Source organism: Pipistrellus kuhlii, unplaced genomic scaffold, assembly GCF_014108245.1.
Source record: "Pipistrellus kuhlii isolate mPipKuh1 unplaced genomic scaffold, mPipKuh1.p scaffold_m20_p_40, whole genome shotgun sequence".
NCBI lineage: Eukaryota > Metazoa > Chordata > Mammalia > Chiroptera > Vespertilionidae > Pipistrellus > Pipistrellus kuhlii.
This window is the reverse complement of record NW_023425541.1, coordinates 3,858,744-3,877,068: the sequence shown is the minus strand read 5'-3', so window position 1 is coordinate 3,877,068 and position 18,325 is coordinate 3,858,744. Positions and strand designations below refer to the sequence as shown.

Genomic DNA, 18,325 nt, shown 5'->3' with positions numbered 1-18,325 from the left:
GTAATTAACTGTTTTTTCTTTTTCTGCTTTTAATATTCTCTCTTTGTCTTTTGCTCTTGGCATTTTCATTATGATGTGTCTTGGTGTGGTCCTCTTTGGATTTCTTTTGTTTGGGGTTTTGTGCACTTCCTGGACTTGTAAGTCTATTTCTTTCACCAGGTGGGGGAAGTTTTCAGTTATTATTACTTCAAATAGGTTTTCAGTATCTTGCTCTCTCTCTTCTTCTGGCACCCTTATAATTCTGATGTTGGTACACTTGAAGTTGTCCCAGATTCTTCTTACACTACCTTCAACTTTTTGGATTCATTTTTCTTTTTGCTTTTCCAGTTGAGTGTTTTTTGCTTCTTTGTATTTCAAAACTTTGACTTGATTCTTGTGTTCCTCTAGTCTGCTGTTGGGTCTCAATAATATTTTTTATTTCAGTCAGTGTATGTTTAATTTCTAGTTGGTCATTTTTCATATCCTGAAGGGTCTCACTAAATTTATTGGCCTTTTCTAGGAAATTCTGGAAAAACCTTATAACCGTGGTCTTGAACTCTATATCCAGTTTGTTCTCCTCCATTTCTTTCATTTGTGGTCTGTTTCTTTGCCTCTGCATTTTCACTGCTTTTCTGAGTTGGTAGGATAGCTTTGTGTGCTAGGTTTCCTATATTGCCCAGTGGGTCAGCCTCCCCAGTTACCTGAAGTGGACACTCTTGGTGCTCCCTTTGTGGACTGTGTGTACAGCCTTGTTGTAGTTAAGTCTTGATTGCTGTTGGTATCACTGGGAGGAATTGACCTCCAGGCCAATTGGCTGTATCAGCTGTGTCTACACCAGGAGACCTTCTGTATTGGAGACAGCCTTATAGGACCAGAATTACAAAATTGCAAAAGCCTCTGTGGGGCGGAATCTCGGGGATGATCAGACAGTCTTGGCTTCCCATCAGCCTTTCCCTGTGCATGCACCTCCAGACCTCTACCTTCCGCAGCTCCCCTGAGTTTCCACCTAACAGTCCAGACTCCCCCTGTAAGAGTGTGGGTCCCCTAGGGGCTCACCCGGAACTGGGTTTCAGTGAAGCAGGAACTGGGATTCAGTGCACTCAGGAGCTTCTGACTCCCTTCCACTGAAAGCCTGTGGCAACCTCTGCAGTCAGACCTCTCTGTGTGCACTGATGCACGAGCGTGTCTCCAGACCCCTGTCCTCCGCGGCTCTCCTGAGTCTCCGAGTCTCTGAGTATCCCTGTGCTTTTCCCTACAGTCCAGACTCCACCCATATGAGCCTGGGTCCACGGGGTTTTGGCAGGAATTGTGGTTCAGTTCAGTCGGAACTGGGGTTCAGTGCAGTTGGGGGCTCCCTTTCCCCTCCCGCCAGCCAGGCACTCGGCCACCCTTCCTCTCTGCGCATGTGTCTCTGTACCTCAGCACTTTGCAGCTCCGCTGATCCATGAGCTTTTCTCTTTCCTTCTTGTTATAGAATTTCCACTCAGCCAGCTTTCCTGTGGTTCTGGATGATGTCTGTTCTGTCTTTTAGTTGTTGTTTTGAAATTGTTGTGCGAGGCAGCAGTTTAGGTGCTTACCTAGGCCATCATCTTGGTTTCTCCTTCTCCATCTACTCTTGTCATTAATGAATGGACTCATGAACATAGGGACCATGGTGGCAGAGATGAAGATTATCCATGGGGTGAGCAAGACTTTTGAATGTCCAACTGCCAGCAACAGAAACCAACACCAAATCTTTCATATAGCACCATTCTCTAAGGTAGTGAGGCAACTACCTGATTGCAGGTTGATTACAGTGGATTGCTTCTGTCATGGAAGGGGCAGCATTTTATTCTTACTAATATAAACACACACTCTAGATATGGACTTTACTTCCCTGCATGTAGTGCGTCTGCCCAAATTTCCATACATAGAATTACAGAATCCTTATCCAAACATAGTCATGGTATTTCACACAACATTGCTTCTAACCAAAAAACTAACTTCAGCCAAAACTGGATTGGCTCAGTGGATAGAGCGTCAGCCTGTGGACTGAAAGGTCCCAGGTTCGATTCCAGTCAAGGGCATGTACCTTGGTTGCGGGCACATCCCCAGTAGGGGACATGCAAGAGGCAGATGATCAATGACTCTCTCTCATCAATGTTTTTTCTAACTCTCTCTCCCTTCCTCTCTGTAAAAAAATCAATTATATATTGATTACCCTAATGAACTATTTGCAAGATTTTATATATATTTAAACTAACTTCACAGAACTTAAATATGGCAGTAGACCCATGTTCATAGAATTCAGTGGTCTTATTTCCTCATAATTTCAAAACAGGTGTCTTGATAGAAAGGTGGAATTGCTATTTGAAGACTCAGTGACAGTGACAGTTAAGCAGCAATATTCTGTGCCCCGACCCTCGGGGCACAACAATGTGGGGAGAGGTAGGACCTGTAGAGGATGAAAAGAAGGGACAGGGGCACAGAGAAATGGAGGCAAGACAAAATTCTGATCAAGCCTCAAACTTTATTTTTGGAATGGCAGTATATATACAGCAGGAACAAAGGGGAGCAGGGTTGCCTATGCAGCGGGGTCTTTGACAGTGTATAATTGGTTTAGGCACTGAGTGACAAGGTGGTAAGGTATCTGGCAACACAGGATTGGCTAACTCCAGGGCGGTGTAACATTCCAAGGCCTGGGCTAGCTATGGGGGAGGATCAGGAAGGGGACGTTGCAGAGATCCTCCGGAGCAAGATGTGCTAAGCCTCAGGTTAATCTTTAGCTTCTGGCCAAACCCACAGGGCACCGCATAACTTCTGCTAGAAGGAACTTAATTCTAAGATGGAGTTGTATTTTCTTAAGACAGAGTTGCTTGTCTCAACTCTGATGGCTCCCAACAATTCTGTAGTACTGGATAAAAGTTCTTCAAGATGCTGTATATGCTCCTAATAAGCTTCCAATATATGGCGCTATTTCATATGGTGCTATTTCTCCCATGGTTCTACTCACTATTACCCTAATGAACTATTTGCAAGATTTTTACTTCCTATCTCGATGACCTTAAACTCTGATAATCTAGAAGTCTTTGTTCCAAAAGGAGGAAAGCTTACACCAGGAGACACAATGATTCCCTTGAACTAGAAGTTAAGACTGCCTCCTGATCACTTTGGGATCCTTCTACCCATAAATGAACAGGCAAAGAAAGGGGTTACTCTAGTCCAGGGGTCTGCAACCTTTAAGACATAAAGAGCCACTTGGACCCATTTCCGAAGGAAAAAAAAAAAAACCTGGGAGCCGCAAAACCATTGCGACATTTAAAACAAATATAACACTGCATATATTGTTTCTTACCTTAATGCTATATACCGGCATGCAGTTAGCTGTCAATCTGAAGAAAAAAAGGACTTTTTCACTTAACAATGTAAAATATATTTTTGCAAATTAATAGCTAATTAAAATATTTAAATTACCTGGTTAATGGGATTTTTGCTCCTGAACCTCAGTGCACAGTGTCAGCACATCAGGGCTGTAAGACGTTACCTTCATTTTCACACAGGTTTGCAAGTTGTCAGAGCCGCGATGAAGCTTCCAAAAAGCTGCATGCGGCTCTGGAGCCGTAGGTTGCCGACACCTGCTCTAGTGGCTTGGGTGATTGATCATAATTACCAAAGGGATAACAGGCTGCTGCTACAGATAAGATTTTGTCTGGAACACATGATTTATATTAGGCTTTCCACACTACTTTACCACTAACCCACAAGGCCATACCATTGACCTTACTATTGCTAAAAACTGCTACTCCTTTTCTTTTTTTCAATTTGAAGTACTTAGTACTTCCATACCATGTGATTAAAGTCAATGGAAAAGTACAAAACCCAATTCTGGCAGGACCTTTCAGGAATGAAAGTTTGAGTCACCCCACCAGGAAAAGAACCACAACCAGGTGAGGTGTTTGCTGAGGGCAAATAGAATATAAAATAGGTAGAAAACCCCTGGCTAGGTAGCTCAGTTGGTTAGAGCATTGTCCCAATATGCCAAGATTGTGGGTTCAATTCCTAGTCAGGGTACATACAAGAATGAATGCATAAATAAGAGGAATAACAAATCTCTCTCTCTCTCTCTCTCTCTCTCTCTCTCTCTCCTCATCTCTCTCTCTCTCTCTCTCTCTTTCTTCTCCCTCTCTCTCTCTCTCTCTCTCTCTCCCTCTCTCTCTCCCTCCCTCCCTCCCTCCCTCCCTCTCTCTCCCTCAAAATCAATTAAAATGCCCTAGCTGGTGTATCTCAGTTGGTTGAGTATTGCCCTGTGCACCAAAAGGTTGGTGGTTCAATTCCTGTTAAGGGCACATGAGTGGGTTGCAGGCTTGATCCTTGGTAGGGGGCATGCAGGAGACAGCTGATTAATGTTTCACTCTCTCTCTCCTCTTCTCCCTTCCTCTCTCTCTAAAATTCAACAACATAATTTTTAAAGAAATGAAATATGAAATAGGTAAAATAAAAATGTACTTACAGTATCACCCAGTCAAGATGGCAGACTATGTAAATGCTAGGCTTACCTCATCCATGACCACATCAAAATTACAATTAAAATATAGAACTGCCACCCTAGAGAACAACCTGAAGACTAGATGAACAGAAGTCCTATAATTAAGGATATAAAGAAGCCATGTTGAGACTGATAGGGAGAGCAAAGATATAAAACAGGTTGATCCCACACCCATGTGTGACAATTAAGAATCAGCTGCAGAGTCATCCGTCCTCCTCCCCCCATGGGGAGTAATGGGTCCCAGCCACACATCAAGCTCCTGAGCATGAACCACAATGCTGGAAAGAGGAGTTTCCACAACATCTATTTGTGAAAATCAGTGGGGATTCTGTCCAGGTGGGACAGAAAGCTAGTGTAGTCCCAGGTATTCCTCATACAGGGTCTGCGTAAACTGACTTGCTAATAGACTCATCCCTCTGAGCTCCAGCACTGGGGAATCAGCTTGAAAAGTGCCATGAACATAATAAGAGGAGCAATTGTCTGGCTTCAGGACAAAAGCTGGTGGAAAAGCTCTAGCCAGGACATAAGTGCAGGCAGTGTCATTATCCCTTTGTTGAGCCATCCCACCTCAGCCAGCCCATAGGTGAACACAGTTTCCAAGTATGAGTTTCCATCAAATGGACTAACACTGCTCACCCCACCCTGGTGATTCTCTAATAACCAGTTCTTCATAGGCCCAAGCCTCTTTCAGTGGCTATTTCTCACAAGTGGACCTACACCCTCTATAGACTTCCCTAAAATCTCTGAAAGGTTCACAAACTCCATACAGGTAGCAGGTGACTTTGGCATACCTTGTACTACTTGTTAAGCAGCCCCCAGTCTGCCACTGGTGGCAGCTAGTCTCAGTTTGCAACCTAGCCTCTCCCAGATACCTACAAGACACTGGCAGCTACCAACCCAAGATCACTTTGTAACTCCTATCAGGTGGCCCTGGGATGGTCACAGGCAGTGGCTGACAAAACTTTCCAGAGCCCCTCACAAGAGGCTCCAGATCAACACATCCAGTAGATGGCTTCAGACCACACCAACTTAGGGTACCACCGAAGTTGTCCCACAAATGACACAGCCAAAGAGTAAACTCAGCAGGCACCATAGCCCTGATAAAGCAAATCCCACCCCATGGATTCAGCCTCCACAGAACAGCTCTTCCATGTATTCCACAGCCAGTCCTCACAACCTGTCAACCTGAGGGTCAATGCCACCCATTAACATGCCAATAATAATCAAGGTTTAACTACAACAGAAGAGCACATAAAACCCACGCAAAGAAGACTCCTGCAATACTTGACTCAGTCACAGTAGGAGACTGCCCCACTGGGCCTCACAGGACTCATAAGGCCATCCAACCTCCTAAAACTGGGAGATGTAGCAGATCGATCTAATCCATAGACATAAATACAGGGAGGTAGCCAAAATGAAGAGACAAGGAAACAATTACCAACTGAAGGAACAGAACAACACTTCAGAAAAAAATAACTACCGTATTTTTTGGACCATAAGACGCACCGGACTATAAGACGCACCAGTTTTTAGAGAAGGGAAATGAAGAAAAAAAGATTCTGAAACAAATAGTGTCCTAAAATATTTTATGTGCATTAAAACCCAACATCACAGTCATAAACACATGTAATCAACCCTGTAAAGTAAACAGCAGCATTTAGAACCATTTTAGAGCCAGGCAAGCACACAGAGATCACACAGAGCCGGGCAAGTAAAAAAACTTTTTTTAAAGTATATGTGTAGGCTATATTTGGACCATAAGACGCAGGGACTTTTTTCCCCCACTTCTGGGGGAAAAAAAGTGCGTCTTATGGTCCGAAAAATACGGTAAATTATATTCAAGCAGGCATTCTACCAGGTACAGAGTTCAAAGCACTGTTATAAGGATGCTCAGTGAACTTAGGGGAAAATAGATAAACAATGAAAACACCAATTAAGAGATAAGAACCATAAAAAATAGCATCAGAAATGAAGAACACCATAACTGAAATGAAGAATACATTAGATGGAATCATCAGAAAAATAGATGGAGCAAAAGATTGGATCAATGGTTTGGAAGACAAGTTAGTGGAAGACAGCCAATTGGAACAGAGAAAAGAAGAATTAAGAAAATGAGGATAGATTAAGGGACAACTGGGAGAACATCAAGCATAACATTGCATCATAATAGTACCATAAGAAGAAGAAGAGATAGAAAGGTATTAAAAATATATTTGAAGAAATAACTGAAAACTTCCCTAACCTGGTAAAGGAAATACACAATAAATTACAAGAAGTACAGAAAGTCCCAAACAAGATGAACACAAAGTGGCCCACACTAAGACACATCATAATTAAAATGCTAAAGATTAAAGAGAAAATTTTTAAAGCAACAAGAGAAAGGTAGCTACCAACCCAAGATCACTTTGTAGCTCCTATCAGGTAGGATCTCCCATGAGAAATTTTTTAATTTATCAACAGAAAATTTACAGGTTAGAGGAGATTGGTATAAAATATTAATAGTGGTGAGGAAAAAGGACCTACAACCAAAATTACTCTATCTAGCAATGGTATTTAGAATTTAAAAGAAAGAAAGAAAGAAAGAAAGAAAGAAAGAAAGAAAGAAAGAAAGGAAGGAAGGAAGGAAGGAAGGAAGGAAGGAAGGAAGGAAGGAAGGAAGGAAGGAAGGAAGAAAAAAAGAAAGAAAGAAAGAAAGAAAGAAAGAAAGAAAGAAAGAAAGAAAGAAAGAAAGAAAGAAAAAAAACTTCCCAGACTAGAAGAAGCTAAAGGCGTTCATCACCACCAAACCAGTATTACAAGAAATGTTAAAGGGACTTGAAGAAGCAAAAGCAGAAAAAGGAGGAGGAGGAGGAGGAGGAGGAGGAGAAAGAGGATGAGGAGAAGGGGAAATAGAAAATATGAATAATGCATGGCAATTTATATACCTATCAATAATTACTTCAAATGAAAATGAATTAAATGCTACAATCAAAAGACACAGGGTGGATGAATGGCTAAGACATCAAGACCCATACATATAGTGACTATAGAAGACCCACTTCAGATTGAAAGATATGTACAGATTGTAAGTGAAGGGACGAAAAAAAGCTATTTCATGCAAATGGAAACCAGAAATAAAGGTGGGATAGCTATACTTATATCAGACAAAATAGACTTTAAAACAAAGGCTATGACAAGAGAGAAAGAAGGATATTTCATAATGACAAAGGCATAAATGTAGGAGCACCTGAATATATAAAACAAATATTGAATGACATCACAGGAAAGATCAACAGTAATATAGCCATGATAAGGGACTTTAACTTGCCATTGACAACAATGAAGAGATCATACAGACAGACAATCAACAAGGAAACAGCAGCTTTAAATAACACACTAAACCAGATGAATTTAATTGATATTTTACAGCATTTCACCACAAAGCTACAGAAAATACATTCTTTCCAAGTGTACATAAACATTTTCCAGGATAGGCCATATGTTAGGCCACAAAACAAACCTCAATAAATTTAAGGAGATTTCAGTCATGTCAAGTGTCTTCTCCAACCACAGGAGTATAAAACTAAAAGTCAATTACAAGAAGAAAACTGAAAAACACACAAACACATGGAAGTTAAATAACATGCAACTAAACAATAATTGGGTTAACAATGAGATCAAGAAAAAAAATCAATATATGCCTGGAGAAAATTATCATAAAAACATCACAACCAAGAAACCAAGATGGAGGCATAGGGTAGACACTCGAATGCAGCCTACCACAACAAATTTGAATTTAGAACTGGAAAACAGGGGAGGCATTTCCCTGAAGCACCAGACAGCTAGCTGAAAGGAGGCTCTGCCATCTGGGAAGGAGAGAAAAGGCACAGTGACCCTTAGAAACTGTGAAGGTGCAGAAAACTGTGCACACGAAAAGGCGCTGGCTTACTCCCAGTGCATGGAGAGGGCAGGCCGGGCCAAGTTCACTGCTGGCCAACTGCCGGCATGCGGAGAAGGCGGACAGCTAATGTGCGACTGGCTTTCTTGTTCAGGAGGAAAACAGAATCACCCTATTGCTCTGATAGATGGTCCCAGTCAGGGAGAGGCCAGACTGTCAGGCAGTGGGCAGAGATCTCTCAGAGGTGTGTGAAGCCAGTGGCCATTACTGCAGGACTTGGGGAGGGGCGTACTGGAAAACAAAGCTTGTCTGCACCACCCCGTGACTCCATCCCATCCAAGCTGAGCACAGATGCTCTCCCAGAGGCTGGCTTTCTCTACGGAGGGACTGGTAGGAATCCAAAGCTTGTCTGCGCCTTTACCAAAGAGGTGCATGCGCCTGCAACCAATCTTGTAAGACTCACCATAAAAAGGACTTTCCTAAGATGAGACTGACAGGGAACCAAAGCTTGTCTGTGCCACCCCGAGACTCTGCCCCATCCAAGTGGAGTACAAAAGCCCTCCTAGCTGAGACACTGCTGATCCTCACAGCCAATTGGCTTGGAGATCAATGCTTCCCAGTGATACCAATAATAAGCAAGGCTTAACAACAATACTGCACACACAGCCCACAAAGGGCTACACCAAGACTGTCCACCGCAGGGAACTGGGAAGGCTGTGCTACTGGACTCTACCAGAACACCTAGCACACAAAACTATTCCATCAAATCAGGGAAACAACTAAAATGCAGAGAAGAGACAGGTCACAAAGGAAGGAGATGGAGGGAAAGAAAAGAATGGACATTGAGTTCAAAACTACAGTTATAATGTTTTTCAAAAATTTCCTAAAAAATAAATGACACCTATGAGGATATGAAAGGGGATCAGCTAGAAATAAAAAGGGATCAACTAGAAATAAAGAAAACATTGTCTGAAATAAAAAAATATTAGCCTCCAGCAGAAAAACCTGTTTGCATATGTTCATATCAGCTTTTCCAGCTGCTCAGGTGACTGTACACTGGGGCTGGACGAATACCCAGGCATATCTAGGACTACTGGACACAGGTCTAAGCTGGCATTGATCCTGGAGGCCCAAAGTGTCATTGTGGGGGCAGGGGCTGTTTGAGAGGAGCTCGTGAGGCATGGTGATAAAAGAAGTTGTGAATAGAGTCTGGTTCACAGTGAGCCGACCTGGTCCTTCAATCAACCCAGTGGTCGTCTCTCCAGCCCCCAAGTTGATGATTGCCAGTGCTACACTTGACAGCTGGAGCAATGAATCCCACAGGGTCATTGGTCTGTGGGGTAAGAGCTATCATGGTGGAAAAGGCTAAGTGAATCCCCTGATACTGGCCCCACCCCAGGCCAAGATAGTAGGTCAAAACCAAAAATCGGGATATTGGTGAGCACAAGGGGAAAGGGCGTTAGCAGAGATTAGTGACACTATTGAGGACCTACAAAATGCAAAGAAACAGGAGCCAGTGGAGCACCAGGGATGAGGAGAGTGGAGGAGGTGTGGAAAACTTCTAGGATTCTGCCTGGGAGCAGGAGAGAGGAGAGAAAGAAGGAAGATGGGAAGGAAGGAATGGAAATGGCCAGAGGGAAGCCTGCGGCTTCTACTAGATGAATGGGTAATGTTTCCTAGGACGGTGGTGGGTATAGGACATTTTGCTATCTGCTTCCTCATCCATCTTAGCAGGTGGGAAATAGTGCACCATGTTTTTAAAAGTCACTGGGACAAGTCGGAGAGGGCATTAGCCACACACAGGCAGGGGTTGGGGGGGGGGTGCACACCGAGGAGGAGGATCAGAGATTTAGAGTGTACCCAATCTCCTGCTGCAAAACCTTCTCTATCAGAGCCAGTAAAATGGGGCCTTTGAGTGCCCTCTGGCAAGAGCTGTTCAGACACCCGGACCTCTCTAGGAGATCAGCCAGAGTAGGATGCAGGAGGGAGAGGCGGCTAGAAAGACAGAGTAGTATGGCTCGACCAGGCATGGCTCAGTGGATCAGCATCAACTTATGAACCGGGAGTTTATGGTTAGATTCCTGGTTAGGGCACATGCCTGGGTTGCAGGCTCAATCCTGAGTAGGAGGCATGCAAGAGGAAGCCAATCAATGATTCTCATCATTGATGTTTCTATCTCTCCCTGTCCCTTCCTCTCTCTGAAATACACACACACACACACACACACACACACACAAACACATATATATATGAGAGAGAGAGAGAGAGAGAGAGAGAGAGAGAGAGAGAGAGAGAGAGAGAGAGAGAGAGAGAGAGAGAGGAACATGAATGGGAAAGAAAGGAAGAAGGTGTGGAAGAGAGGAGGGCTGTTGGAGTAGGGGTTGTGTGGCAAGCAAGTGGAAATTCAACACTTGAGGGCATTATAGAAACCAAGGGAGGGCCAGGGCTGCTCAGTTCAGGGAAGCTGGGAAGCTGAGAAGCAGGCGGCTGAGGAAAATTTGAGAGACAACTGGCTCCCTGGCCTGGCTGCTCACTGGTAAGCGTTGGCTGTGCGTCCTTCCAGACCTTCATAACATGTCTGTAGGTACACATACATGTATTCTCAGACTTTCTATCCGATTGACTAGTTTGAAAAGAAGTTACAAATGTGTATCCAACGCCATTGCTCTGCAGCTTGCTGTGTTCCTTTGAAATCTGTGCATTCTTTTGACTGGGGTGTTTTCATCTACCAGGTGCATACACTACATTGAATTCATCCATCTCCTTCCTGGTGGGAATTTAGAGTGTTCCCAGTGTTTCCCACCACCGCTGAGCATGTGTCCTAATACACTCCATGTACCAGTGTGTCTCCAGAAGATGTACCCGGCAGAGGTCCATGCCTTGTCATGGAGGGAATGGGCGCTTTTTCATTTTTAAGATTTTCTGCTCCAAAGCAAGGGCTCTGAAGCGGGACTGTCTTGGTTTCGATCCTGCTGCTGATCGCTACAAGCCGAATGACCTTGAGCCAGTGGCTGAACCTCTCAGAGCCTGCTTCCTCACCTGTAAGAGGGCGATGACAGCGAGTAGTTCCCTCCTAACATGGTCAGAGGATGTGTTACTCTTTCTCTACAGCGCTCAGGAAGAGTGCTAGGCACATAGCAAGTGCGGTGTAAGTTGTTTTTCCTGGATTCCAAAGGGTTCTTGTGTGTTTCCGCACAGGCCGCCGCTTCCCTCCCCCATGCCCGCCCCCCACCTCCAGTACTTCACAGTGGGCCAAGCACGGGCTTGCTCATAACCTCTCCCACCCTTGGGACAGTTAAGCTCGTTGATTGCCGCAGGCCTGCTGTGTAAAAATGGATTTATGGTTTGCGTCCGCATCCCCAGGATCAGTAGCATCAGTGACGGTGAGCATCTTCTGGGGCGTGCACTGGCCACGGGGATGCCCTCTTCTTTGAACTGAGTCAGAGTGGGGGCGGGGCTGAGGGAGGGGGGCAAACCCCAGCCCTTTCCACCAAAGCGGCCCAGCAATAAAGCTCCCTGAAGCACCCAGCCACGGGCCGACTTGACCACCCGTCATAACGGAAAGGGAGTTGCCACAGAGACACACCGCCCGGAAATGCCACGACTTTTGCTCTCTGGGCCTTTATGGAAAAAGCGACATCCACTGCTGACCACGTGCTCGGGCATCCATTTCCCTGTAGGGTCCTAAGTCTTGTTGCAGAAGAATGGCTGGTGCTTCACCTCCATCCTGAACTTCCATCCCCACCACCCCTCGGCCCACCCCAGCCAGGCGCACCACCTCCCCGCTTCATACATGGAACACGGAGGTAGGTGCTTTGACCCCAGTGGGACAGTAGGCACGTGGCCAGGGCAGGCGGGACAGGAAGTGACGGGAGGAGCGACCCTAGGCCATGACCACACTCCTCCACCAGCCCCCACCTGATTGGCTTGCAACCGCCAGAGGCCCTCCACCCTATTGGCGGGGGCGGAAGCGGGGGCGGGGCGAGTCTAGAAGGGACGCGCTGATTGGCGGGGGGGAAACGAGCCAATGGGAAGGCCTGGGCCTTGATGGCTCCTGGAAGTGGCGCAGTCTCGGAGGCCGCCTCCTGAGCTGCCTGCGGTGGTGGACGTTCTCAGAAGATCAAGGCCTCGCGATCCTGCCGCTGCCTGTGCTCAGGGCAACCGTTTTCCCTGAACCTGGGCTGTTGGGACTTGGTGGCATGAGCTCCCCCAGCAAGGACGAGGGGTCTGTTTGGGGAATGGGGCCCCCCCCGGAGGGCGGGGGGCAGGCCTGTGGACCAGGCCAGACTTTGGGGACGGCCCTGCCGAGCAGCCAGCGCGAGGGCACGTCCCCAGACCTCGAAGGCTTCGAGGAAGAGCGGGAAGTGATGGAAGGGGTGCTTTGGGGTTGCGAAGGCCGACCCGGCTCCCCGGCCGACCTCGACGGGGACACTCTGGACTATCTGGCCGACGAGGCCGCGATGGCCATCCTGCAGCAGCTGACCGACCGGGATGACCTGTGTGTCCGCAGAAACCCCTCCCCAGAGAGCTGCGACTCTGAGGTGTCCACCCTTTGGGCGGAGTCGCAGGCAGGTCCCGGGGGTGGAAGCGCGGGGGCCTATGGTTGGGTGGGATCTCGGCTGCCTTCCACAGCCCGACTGCCCTTCCGAGAGCCTGGGGGAGGCCGGGCCTGGGGAAGCCGCAAAAGAGGAGCTCAGAATAGGTCAGAGATCACCGTGGGTCGCCAGCTGTCCTTCGCAGAAGGCCTGGTGGGCTCGCCTTCCGACTCCGAATCATCAGATGACTTCAGCGAGCTGCACCTGCTGAGTTTCAGCCTCCGTGGCAAGGGGGTGGGCCAGGCCAAACCCAGGGGCCTGCAGGGCACACCCAGACACTCGAGTGCCCACGTCAGGGAGACATTCCTTCGTGTGCCAGGCTCCTTCCTGCCCTCCGCTCCCCAACACCTGGCTTCCGCTGGGGTGAGGCAGGCTGTTGGAGAGCTGGATGTGTCCTGCAGGAAACCCCAAAGTGTGGTCTGGGGGAAGGAGGGGAGCAGGCCCAGCTACCTGCCAGGCGCTGCTGCTGCTGCAGGTGGCCTGCCCCAGGTCACTCCTGCAAGGAAAGTGGCCCAGGAGAAGAAATTCCCAGGGGGGGCCTGCAGAGTTGCCCCCCAGGGTATCTTCCCTCCCTGGGGGCAGAGAGTCTCAGCCCCTGTCTTGGAGCCAACCACCTTCCCCCCAGTCTCTGGGGTGCCGCTGCTCGGGAGGGGAAAGGGGTATTCCTTGGGTCCCGTGGGAACCAAACAGCCCAAGCACTCCAGCGCCGGGCAGAAGTCTGGGGCCAGGAGGAAGAAGGGGTCCCTGCCGGTGTTGGTAGAAGAAAAGGAACTGGAGAGAGACCCAAGCCTAGAAGTCCAAGTGAGTATGAGGCCCTGGGCCTCCCCACTCCCCACCCAGCCCTGCACTTCTCTGGGCGTGCTCCCTCTGTCCCTCCTCGGGGCTTGTCATCAGGCGCCCTGGGTCCTTAGGATGCCAGAACAGGTCTGGGCGGTTTCAGCTAGGGAGCACCCTGAGCTAGCCCTCCATGAGTACTGGGACCATTCTCTGCAACTGGCAAGTTTCCCCGCTGGGGTGGGAGGGAGGGCGGGCAGGGGCATCTGGTTTGGACCCGGGGACCCCTTAAGACTTTGGGCCCCAAAGCTTCAATGTTTAGAACCATTGACTCCCTGACTCCTACTTGCTAGCAGCTCTCTGAGCTGTCCTTGCAGAGGGGTGTGTGTGTGTGTGTGTGTGTGTGTGTGTGCGCGCGCGCGTGCGCGCGGCGCGGGAGGGGGAGGTTGGGGGGGTGCTTTCTCAGCACCCCCCTATTCTCTCTGCCTCCTGACCAGGGCTGATTGAGGGCAAAAGTGCTCATGTGGTCCGCCTGGGAACTGCCTTCCCTATTCCTTGCCTCACCCCAACCCTTACACACACACACACACACACACACACACACACACGCTGTGCCCACACACAAGCACGCGCACACATCCCAATTCCGAATAAGTGAGAACTTTTTATTTTAGCCTCTGACACACAGTCCAGAATGCAGCAGTGGCGACGGCAACAGCAACAGCAGAGCCGCCGGGGTTCCAGGACAAGCATGGCCCTGGGCCCTGAGCCAGGGAGAAGCCCTGCCCAGAGGACCCACACCCTGCAGTGAGTCCCCTGGGTCTGCTGGGAGTGGAGCGGGGAGAGACCAAGGACGGAACCCTCCTGCTCTGGCTCCACCAGGGGCTCAGCCCTGCTCCCTGCCTCCCTGCCTGCCCAGACAGCTTCTCCCACAGGAAATAGGGTGTCTGGGCAGGGCAGGGCTCAAGGCACTTCATCCTCTGCATGGGCTTTGTGCGCAGGGGTGGTTCGTGGCCCTGACCCAAACTGCCACACCAGACACGCACTTTCAGCGGAACAGGGCCTCTTCCGATAGGTCTTGTTGGGCCACAGGGGCTGGTTTTGCCTGCAGCTCTGCGAGCATCCAACCAAGAGCCACACACAGTGTTGGAGACCACAGCCCTGGGTGGGCTGCCCATGGGGAACAGGGAGGCAGGCCCACAGAGAAGGGTGGAGCTGCTGGGCAGAGCAGGGGCAACTTGCTGCCAGCAGAGGGGGGTGCTGCCTCACATTAGACCCAGCTAAGCCCTTCCCACCTCCCTGGGTGCTTTGGAAGCTGGATTGTGTGTCCTTTCCCTCTCAGGTAACCAGGAGCCACTTGGACGCCCCCCAGCGCGGGAAAGGCAGCAGCAACCGCCTGGAGCAGAGGGTTGTCCTCGGGTAATGCTTCCTCTGGCTCCTAGAAATGCAGTCCCGAGCTGGGCTGTGGGATCTGTGTCCAGATCAAACCGACTTGTGTCCGCCCCCTCTCCCCACACCACCAGCACTACCACCGCCTCTGCCGCCACCCCACACCTCAGGGAGGGCATGCACCTTTTCCCACTGAGGAGCCCATGCCGGGCTAGCCCAGGTGGTGGGGCAGGGGTGTCGTTGAGGAGGGGAGAGGAGGCCTGAATATACTAATCATTTCTCTTTCTCTGGTGTCTGCTGGCCTAGTGCCCGGAGCTGCAGAGACAAATATATGACCTTAGACAGCAACTAGGTAAGCGGAAACTCTGGTAGGGGCAGGGGCAGGGGCAGGGCCAGAGTTTGGCGCCTTAGCATGGGGCTGGGGCTGGGGCTGGGGCTGGGGCTGGGGCTGGGGCTGGGGCAGGGGCAGGCTGCAGGTACAGGCTGCCTCACAGGGCCCAACATTCCTGTGGGGAAGAGAACCCAGCAGGCCTGGTCCTGGAGCCTACTGTGCATGGACAGCTAGGTGTGTGGACAAAGAGGAAAGACAGTGTGGTGGGAACTACAAGCACTCTTTGCCAAGGAGAACCAGTCCTAGAGATCTTCTCTTAGGATGGATGTCTAGAGATGCCTCATTGATTCTCCCTTCAACTACTGCTTGCTATGGCTTCTGTGGGTCTTGTTTGTTTGACAAATTCTGAGTGGTTCTGAAATGCCCCAAAGCTTTCGTGCTGGCACACTTTGTCCTGTTTGGAAAACATTTCCACACTTAATTCAAGTGGTGAGTGAGTGAGTGAGTGAGTCAGGCCCAGGGTTCCTTGGGTAGGAACTAGAGGGGGTTTCAGGTTGCAGGGCTAGGCGCTTCCCCACAGGGACAGGGGTTCGGGCTTCTCTATCCCTCCCTCTGGAGTGCCTGCTTATGCCCCTCTCTGTTTCAGCGGCCATGCAGTCCCTGGCTGACAAGTTCCAGAACCTGTGATGTGAGTGTTGCACACACCATACCCCTGCCCACAGCCGTGGCTGTTGAGGAGGGCTGTGGGCTGGCCCTGGCTTGGAGCTCCTCCCCGACTCTGCTCTGTTGGACAGGTGGAACCCAGCATCTCGGTGCAAGAGGAGAGCAGCCCCGGAGCTGTGGCCAAGCTGGTTCCCTCCTGTTCCACATCAGCCAAGGCATCCTCTCCCCCTCCCTTTGCCTCCTCCACACCCCATTTCTCAGCAGCTTCAAATTAAAGTCCCTCTCAAATTCTGTGGTCTCACCCTGGCCGGTCTGGCTCACTTGGTTGGTTGAGCATTGTCCCGTGCACCAAAAGGTCACAGGTTTGATTCCAGGTCAGGGCACGTGCCCAGGTTGTGGGCTTGCAGCCAATTGATGTTTCTCTCTCACATCCATCTTCCTATCTCTCTCTCACTCTCTCTCTCTCTTTCATCAATAAAAGCCTGTTTGTTAAAAAACAAAAAACCCCACAAACCTCTGTGGTCTCTCTTGGGGGCCGGGGAGACAGGTGGAAGAGGGAAGGAACGGGGGGAGGTCTTGGAGCTGCTCCATCTCAGAGCTTTTTCCAGAACAATACCTCTGGCATTCTGTGGTGGGCCTTCTGCCTGTGGGCAGTCTACGCCAGCCTCTGATAGGATCCTTGCAGTCAGACCACCAGACTGCCCCGGGTCTGGGCTCTGCCTGGAACTACCTGACCAAACTAGCTTCTCTCCCCTTTGCCCTGCAGGCCCTCTTGGTGTGTTCTAATCTCCTCCACGTTTGGGGTCTCATGCCATTCATTGCCCATTTCCCCTCCCCTTCAGCAGGAACACAGGACCCCCTTCCAGAGCTTAGTCCCTCTTTCCCACAGTCATTGGGTCCCCTCCCAACTACCCTGCTTTGCTGTCTGAACACCCTTGGTCTCCTCATGGCTTTCCGTAGGTGGCCTTCCCTGCACCTCTACTCCAGCAGGTGTTAAAGAGCACACTTGAGCTCATCTTCCCCCTTCCCAGGCCCAGACCTCTCTGTGGAGTCCTTCCCTCCTGCTGGTGCCACCTCGCGCACATGGAAAACTCACCCAGCAACCCCTCTTTAGCTCTCACCTTTGACGCTCCACTCAGTTCTCCCTCCTTTGTTTCAGTAGAGCGGTGGAGGCAGAAGCCACAGCCCAGGGAATTGTGGATCACAGGGGAAGGTGCGGGAATACAGGGGAAAAGACAGGGAATGAGTGTTGTGGTGGCTACGGGCCAACCTGGGGAAACTGCCTAGCAGAGGGTTCGCTGCCTGCCTGCCCTAGCCCTCTAATGGCCCTCCTCCGTCCGGTTTCTATGGCGAGGACGGTTGATTAGTCTCAGTGTGTTACGTGGTCCCCTTCAAATACTATATTAGACCAGCCCAACACACATGTTCTCCTGAAAGTGGCAGTTCTGCAGGCCCCCCCCTCCCCGCCCCGTCCCTCTCTGCCCCGCGCAGTCTCCCCTACTGTTTTGGCAGGTCACACAAGGTTGAGTCTCAAGCTCTGTGTTCCCTTCCCCCTTCACTGACTGCTGGGAACTGGTTCCTTCCCTTAGCCAGGGCCTGCCAGGGCTGTGCGGGCCTGGGACTCAAGAGGGACACAGCCTTGTGTTTGAGTGAGTTGAGGATTAGTTCTGCCAGTCTCCATTCCCTCAGAGACCGGTGTTAATACCCACATGGCAGGGGCAATGGTCGATAGAACACTTGAGGTTGGGGAAGGGGATCTGGTTTGGAATAAAATTAATCGAGGATAATGTCTCTTGATGTGGTTCAGGCAGTAAAGGTAGTACAATAGTAGAGACCGTGGGATTGAGTGAGCCAAAGCAAGGGTGGGATCTACTTTTTCCAAGGGACATTGTTAAATTCCTGACACGTTGGGTGGGGGAGGAGGAGGATTGTGGGGCTGGGGATGATGAGGAGGAAGTCACCAACTCCAAGGCAGGGCGTCCAGACACCCGAAATGTGGGAGTTGCTGGAGGTGGCTCTGGATCCTACTCTGGATCCTATGGTGTCTGACAAAGGTGCATGGATGGAGTGAGAATGCAGAGGACAGGCCCAGACAGGTCTCGTCCTAGGGGCAGGGAGCTCACCGGGGCATGGGCAGGATGGGCGCAGTGAAGATGGGAAGTAAAAGAGTGATGATGGCGCCTGGGAAATCG

The 18,325-nt window shown here is 49.6% G+C and overlaps 1 long non-coding RNA gene across 1 annotated transcript; it reads left to right on the top strand.

The window, feature by feature from the left end:
* Positions 1-14,667: 14,667 nt before the first annotated feature.
* On the top strand, positions 14,668-16,520 carry LOC118704168. The gene is made up of 4 exons (XR_004983312.2): positions 14,668-15,169; positions 15,446-15,491; positions 16,117-16,158; positions 16,265-16,520. It is a non-coding gene; the product is annotated as an uncharacterized LOC118704168 (long non-coding RNA).
* Positions 16,521-18,325: the final 1,805 nt, after the last annotated feature.